This window comes from Fundulus heteroclitus, unplaced genomic scaffold (assembly GCF_011125445.2).
Source record: "Fundulus heteroclitus isolate FHET01 unplaced genomic scaffold, MU-UCD_Fhet_4.1 scaffold_46, whole genome shotgun sequence".
Lineage (NCBI taxonomy): Eukaryota > Metazoa > Chordata > Actinopteri > Cyprinodontiformes > Fundulidae > Fundulus > Fundulus heteroclitus.
Genome location: NW_023396879.1, coordinates 2,915,828 through 2,923,600, shown reverse-complemented (window position 1 = coordinate 2,923,600; position 7,773 = coordinate 2,915,828). Strand labels below are relative to the sequence as shown.

Below are 7,773 nucleotides of genomic sequence, written 5' to 3'. Positions count from 1 at the left end.
CCGCTTGATTTGTGCGTGTAAATAGCTTTATTGTGATTCCTGCAGGGAGAATTTCAAATTATATGGACACTACAATGGGAAAGTAGGAGAGTAAAAGAAAAACAAGAAGAGAAAAAAAAGAGAAAGAAGAGGTGAAAGAAAGAAGAGATAAAAGGAAGAGAATGATAAAACTTCCTCTGTCTGCTCCATCACCTGGAAAGAGACACAAAAAGAACAGCACAACCAACAGACATAAAGCAACAGATACAATCGTGTAACACCTTGATACCATTGCTAAATCATATGTATTATTATTTAAGCTGACATGTGTAATGTGATACCTAAAAAAAAAAGTAAAAGAAAGTAAATAAATTATAGCCTTTCTATATATAAGTGAACATTTAATACCTGGGACCCAGCACCTGTGGGAGATTGTGAGAGTGCACTAGTTTAGGTGAAAATTATCCAGAAGGAAATGGCTTGATAGTGATTGTGGAGAACCGAAGACCCACCTTCCCCGAGCACAGAGGCAGGGGTCAGGGAACCCATAACCCCGGACTCCCAAAGGGGCCCCCAAAGCAGTGCGCCCGAGAGGGGCCTTCACAGGAAATCTGCAACCCCCCCCTGAGGAAAGAGGAGAGACGACCCCGAGGAACTCCCCCAGCCACCACAATGCTGACGCCCTCAAGAGCCGCGGGGACGAGCCCGTGGGCTCCGCCGGCAGCCGGCCGCGCTGAAGTGGTCCTGGCCATGGGCCCTGGGGGCCAGAGGCCCCAGGGGCGCCCCGCCCCCGCGGCAGGGGCCCCGGCCGCCCCCCGGGGGGCCAGGCCCCGCGAAGCCACCGCCGGGAATGGGCCGGCGCCCACCCGGGAACCCGCCCCAAACCCGAGGACCGTCAACGCGCCAGAGGGTCAAGGCGCCCGCCAACGCAGCGGAGGAGGGCAGGACGTGGGGGGATGGGCTCCGTACCTATCGGAGACTTGAGATGATCTTGGGAGAGGGAGCAGACCGAACCCAAACCTGGGGAAAAAAAAAAAAAAAAAAAAAAAAAAAACACTCATTCACACCATCCCTCCCTTGTGCCCCACTCGCCACACACAGACACCAAAAAAATAAATAAATAAATAAAATAAAAAAAAAATAAAAAATAAATAAAAAAAGGACGCTTTACACACATTCCCACATAGCATTCACATCCAAAAATCCCAAGTGGGGGGGGGTCACCACAATTCAACAATACGACTGCCTGTGCCCGACCCCCGGCCCCGCCCCCGGACCAGGCGCCCCCCGGACCAGGCCCCCCAAAGAGGGGGGGCCGACACGACCAGACGGGCCATCCGACCAGAGTTAAAAAAGTTAAAATCTCAAATAACACCAGTAGTGGATGTGTGAGAATCATGACACTAAGATATGCCTTTGAAGCTTCAGTTGTTAAATTATTACAAATGTATCTGAAAGTAACTAGATTCCATTTTATTTTATTTATTACCTTTTTCACTTGTGATTTGAATGTAAGTTTGGAATCAATCATAATCCCTAAATATTTGTACTCCTGTACCACTGTTCCATCTACCTGCTGCTATAACAGGCGGGTCTGGTTCCCTTTTTAGGGACTTGGTAAAGTACATTCAAACTGTTTTATCAAGATTTAAATGAAAACATGAATGGTTTAACCAACTTTGAACAGATGCCATTGCAGATGATAGTTCCATGGCAGCTTGAGTTTTAGTTTTGGAGTGTAGATAGATAATGGTATCATCTGCATATATTTGGCATATTGCAGATGGACAGAAGTCTGGGAAATTGTTCATATATAAAATAAATAAAATGGGGCCCACACACCCATACAGTTATTTATTATGTCAGAGGTAGTGTTATTGACCCTAACACACTGCTTCCTATTTTCCAGATATGATTTTAACCACTGGATTACAGTTGGTGAAAAATTATACTTTTACAATTTATTTATTAGAATGTCATGTTTGATAGTATCAAACGATTTTTGATGCTACACCCTTTATCATATTTGGATCTGATGTTTTCCAGTAATAAATTATTTGCGGTCTCGGTGGAATAGTTTTCCCTAAAGCCAAACTTCCTGGGATGCAATGTATTTTCTATAGAATTCAAGTGTAATGTTGTTTGTTTAGATATAAAATTTTCAATGACTTTAGACACTGCCAGGATAATACTAATATGTCAGTAATTGGACACATCTAAACGGTTACCTGCTTTAAAAATTGTTTTCCAAGAACTGGAAAAAACTCCTGTACTGATTGACCAATTGATGATTTTGCAGATGACTGGAATAAGAGAGTCTCTGTGAGGTTTTAGGAAAACGGTATCTATCCTACTTCATTAAAAGGTAACATTGGGTCATGGACACTTGATTCTGAAGTCTGTGTCACAGATCCTGAGTCGGGTTTTTTACTGCATCAATGAAATATGTGTTAAATGTGTCTGCCACAACCTTAAGATCACATTCAATCAAATTATATTTATATAGCGCCAATTCATGAAACATGTCATCTCAAGGCACTTTACAAAGTCAAGTTCAATCATATTATACAGATTGGGTCAGATTATACAGATTGGTCAAAAATGTCCTATATAAGGAAACCAGTTGATTGCATCAAAGTCCCGACAAGCAGCATTCACTCCTGGGGAACCGTAGAGCCACAGGAAGAGTCATCTGCATTGTACATGGCTTTGCAGCAATCCCTCATACTGAGCAAGCATGAAGCGACAGTGGGAAGAAAAACCACCCATTAACGGGAAAAAAAACCTCCGGCAGAACCGGGCTCAGTATGAACGGTCATCTGCCTCGACCGACTGGGGTTACAGAAGACAGAACAGAGACACAACAAGAGAAACAAAAAAGCACAGAAGCACACATTGATCTAGTAATCTGTTCTACATTAGATGGTAGTAGCGGGTGAGCCGTCTTCTCTGGATGATGTCACAGTTAACAGAACGCCAGACCAGGTGTACCTACACTGTAAACCCGAACATTACTACTGACTCAAAAGTATTGTGAAGAAAACAATCAAAATCCACTATCAAGTCAACCCAACTTAAAGTTACTAAGCGTTCCGAACGAGGGATGCATTTATAATTTTGTGCTACTTAAACTCTCTGAGTGATCATCATTGCCTTACTCGAAAGCTTTGAATGCACACAGACGTGCAACGTAATGACGTCAGTGCGTCAAAACGTCAGCGGGAACCAGCCACGCAAAATCAAACCAACATGGCGGTCGGGAAGCGAGTGGAGCGAGCGGTTGCTGAAGCCAAGAAAACGTGTAAGTATGATGGTTAAGTCTTTCCAAACACATCTGCATGTGGTTTAATTGTGTAAGTGCCACAGCGGAGTCGGTTTTTCTGCTTGTCTGCGCCTTATTTTACACATTCGGCGTAACACGCGGTCCATGTAACACGTGTTACATGGAGTGAGTGCAAGAATAATAATGATAAAAAATTTTGTGACGACATTTGTATTCCTTATAAATGTGTTTCTGTCAGTAAGGTCGATATTTGATTAAAAATGTAACTAGTACGATATGGCAGAGCTGTTTCCCCGTCGCTGGAGGAAGATGTTGCCTGAAAAGGGAGGGAATTATGGCGCGTTCTTTTTGCTTTGGAGGTGGGCATTCACGTCATCATAATAATTGCGCTCGTTTTTGTATAATTATCGAAGACTAATGTTAATCCGTTCAGTTTGTCTCTCAGTATACTTGCAGGAAGAGGACACACAGATTTTCAAGACTTGGAACGTAAGTCTTAATATATTTTTCTAAAGGATTTCATCACTAATCACTTTTTACTTTTGTAGATCTTTTGAAGTACCTTGGTGCTGTAAGAAGGTTTACCTGCTATGCTCCGCTGCGTGAATACACACAGACATATTCATGGTTATTTTTTTTTTTTTAACTAGCCTTTCTAAATACCGCCAGATTGCATCTTGGGGCATTTCTGTCTATAGGGTCCCACATAAGAATAATTCAATAATGATATATCGATCAATAGACGTGTGGTTCAGTATTAAAAAAACAGGGGTCAATAAAAAGTTCAATTAAATGCAGTGCATTCTAGTCTATCCTGTTGGTTATTACTGCAGTCATTGCATCCTCCCAACCAATCACAAACCCAGGAAAGCTTTATCAACTTTCAGAGAGCACGTGTTCGTTTTTTCTTTAACACTTACAGTTTTTGTAAAAAGTTGGTTGAATAAAAGGTTTTGTTTAAATCCATTTATTTAAAAATAGATCATCAAGCAACAGCATACAATTACCAGGGCTGTACTTAAAATGTATATTTTAATTTTTTTTGATAATTATCTATATTGATCAATATGATTTCTATTTTATTGATATGCTCTATCGTCTTCTGTATGGTCCAGTCCTGTTGCATAGCGCAATGTTATGAGTGAGCACATTGTAAACTGCTCAGCTGGGAGGAGTCTTCACATGGAGCTGCTCCCAGAGCCACAGCTTGGGCCACTCAGAGCCAGTCTAATCTCCCAAACACCTGAGTGGTCCTGGCCTCTCTGCACCACAGAATGACAAGTGTGTAGTGTTGGTGGGTGCTGTTCTGGTAAATATAGTGGTTTGTGACAACAAATATAGCCATATGTACACTGGACAATGATGTTTAAAATGTCTGTGGGGAGTCCATGCTGTGCGCAGCACAGTTAAATGTGCAGCTGTCTTTAATATTTATTCTAAGCTGAACTGAGCTCAGTCAGGTGTGTTTGCACGCTGGTAAATTCACATTCCTGTCAGGATAGGGAGCGCTCAGAGTAACAACATATTTTACCTGCCTTGATAAACTTATCTGCGTTTTGTAAATTACCTCAATTTTAGCTGCACTAAAAGCTTCCATGGAGTCGGAGTAATAGACGTCTCCTGGCAGTGAAGACTTCAGTGGACTCTGTTCATATGCGGGACCATGGGCCGTTCATTAAAAAGACATGCTAATAAATGACCAACTAGTTATCTTTGACAGAACTTATGTTGTTTGCATTGGGAGCGCGGGATGATTAGAGGAAGAGAGGCATAGTAGGGGGAGTTAACTTGTTACTGTGTAATACTTTGCTGTATACTTCATTGTTGAGTTGGCAGCTGTATAAGTATTCAGAAATAGTTACAGTGTGCTTTTGCATTTTCCAGAGTGAGGAATCAGAGGAGCCGGACATCGGGAACACGCCCATTGGGATTCTCACGGAGATCAGAGGAAGAAGTGCATCTCCACTTCACTTCAGTCCTATATCGACAGCCATTGTGGTTGAAGATGAATTTGTCATGAGGGACATTACCACTTTTGCTGATGCATATGTGTTGCTGTTTGGGCTGGTTTATGCTTTGCATCTGGACTAGAAGCTTGTTGGCACCTTCACCTTCATTCAGAAGCTGCTCATGGGTTTGGATGATGGTGCACCCCTGAAACCTTCTCTGCTATCTTTGAAAAATGACCTGCTGTCAATGTAGACAATATGTAATTGTCCTCCATTCCTTCCTTTCTTTTTTCTTCCCACCATCATTTCCTTCTTCTTCCTAGACCCATTCTGTTGTTTTTCTTTTTTCGTTCCTCCCTCCTTTCCCTACACCATTCCTTCTTTCATCCTTGACCCAATCTCGTCTGTTTGACCATCCTTCTTTACTTTAAAGCACTGGAAGTGTGTGTGTGTGTGTGTGTCTTAGTAACACTCAAAATAGATGTACATCAGGGTCAGTGCAGGAGAAAACCAATGGAACAAAATGTTTATTTTTATACATTTATTTTTGGCCCCTTTTCAAAAAGCATAGATTTTAAATCTATAAAAAAAGACATTTTTATTTTATTACATTTTGTTTTCCATTTCTGTGCAATAACTTTACATCTTTAGATGTACGTTATTTATTGCATTTATTATTTATTCATTTAAAGTTATTTATTGTCTTAAGTTCTGTTTTTGAATAGAATGGCCATAGCTGTAAGTTTACTATTTAAGGTTTAAGGCCATACCTTTACACTGAGTGCAAGTTTCCAGTGGGTTTTCTTTGGATAAAAAAATAAACATTTGCAGTGATTTAATCATAACCATACAACCTATTTTATGTAATACATGCGTGGATGGTTATATTTTGAGTTTTTCAAGATATGAGCGGTTTCCTACAACTAAATAAGGAGTATATAGTTACAAATTTGCATTTGTTCCCCTTTGATAGTTTGATTCCCATGGATAAATGGTTTTAAGATGCCATATTTGATCTTGACCACTGAAGATCCTTGTTTTTTTTTTGTAATACATTTGCAAAGAATTTGCACACACGCATACAGATGTGTATGTGTGTGGTGTTCGTTTACAGCTATGAAGAAAATACATTTGAATAAAAACATTTAAAATATTCTGCATCTGTGTGAAGAAGTTTGAGTATTCTGAACTTAAAGTAGTTTAATAGTTGGAGTTGTCTAAAATTATCTTTTTGATTATTAAATGGTATACTTTTTGAGTTTAAAAAAGTTAATAATTTGAGTACCATATCATCCTAAAAGATTATTTCAAAGAAATTAAAAAAATTATACAAATTAAAATAAATATTTAAGTATAGTGCACTCATATTGTTTTTTTTCAGAGAGTTAGTAATGTTTGACTTTTAGTTATGCAATAGTTGTAAGTTATTAAAACTTAAATTTTTTATTTTATTTACTCAAAAACTTTGAGGTAATTGGTTTCCACAAAAAAATTGAGTATTTTGAACTTATTCGGGTTTACAGTGTACTATGAAGAAAAAGAGAGAACAAAAAGTTAAAAGCTGAAATGACAGCAGTCATTTCAATGCAATGCAATGCAAAACTGGAGAACAGTAGAAATCAGCAGAGAGAGAGAAATAGACCCTGATGTCCTCCAGCAGCCTAAGCCTATAGCAGCATAACTATAGAGGTAGCTCAGGGTAACATGAGCCACTCTGACTAGAAGCTTTGTCACAAAGGAAAGTTTTAAGATTAGTCTTAAAAGTAGACGGGGTGTCTGCCTCACGGACCAAAACTGGGAGTTGGTTCCACAGGAGAGGAGCCTGATAGCTAAAGGATCTGCCTCCCATTCTACTTTTAGAGACTCTAGGAACCACCAGCAGACCTGCAGTCTGAGAGCGAAGTGCTCTGTTAGGAACATACGGGGTAATCAGAGCTCTGATATACGATGGAGCTTGATTATTAAGGGCTTTATACGTTAGAAGGAGAATTTTAAATTCTATTCTTGATTTAACATGTCACATTCCCTTTGATATCAAGTTCAATGGTCCTGTTCCTATTTGTCCTGCTAGCGTTTTAAATTTTTTCCAAATTTGTTTAGCGTTGCCCTTGGCTTCAGTGATGGCAGTAATGAAGAAAGTGGCCTTAGCGTTTCTGAATTCCTTTATAACTTTGTTTCTTATTGTGGTAAAATACACATCTATCATTATCCAATTTAGTTTTAAGCGGCAACTTAAGGACATTGTCTCTTTATTTCATTAATGAACGTATCCTTTCATTTAACCATAATTAACTTTTTTTGTCCTGACTTTTACCTTTTTCATGAAACGAGAAACGGTTGTTTGAAGTTCTGTCATAAAAGTAGAGCAGTTGTTATCCATATTATTTTCATTTAAAATGTTGATTCCAGTCAACTTCTTTGATTACCCACTTAAGATTTATTAACTCACTTTTAGGGATTTTGAAATTATTTAACGTATTAAAGGATGTATAAAAAAATCTCTTTTTGTTATGTTTTCTCAAAAACAAGATCAAATTATGATATGATATTCCTTTGACCAAA

At 39.3% G+C, this 7,773-nt stretch overlaps 1 long non-coding RNA gene across 1 annotated transcript; it reads left to right on the top strand.

Annotated features, from left to right (window-relative positions):
• The first annotated feature begins 2,927 nt into the window (after positions 1–2,927).
• Positions 2,928–6,367, top strand: LOC118560602. The gene is made up of 2 exons (XR_004929472.1): positions 2,928–3,751; positions 5,147–6,367. It is a non-coding gene; the product is annotated as an uncharacterized LOC118560602 (long non-coding RNA).
• Positions 6,368–7,773: the final 1,406 nt, after the last annotated feature.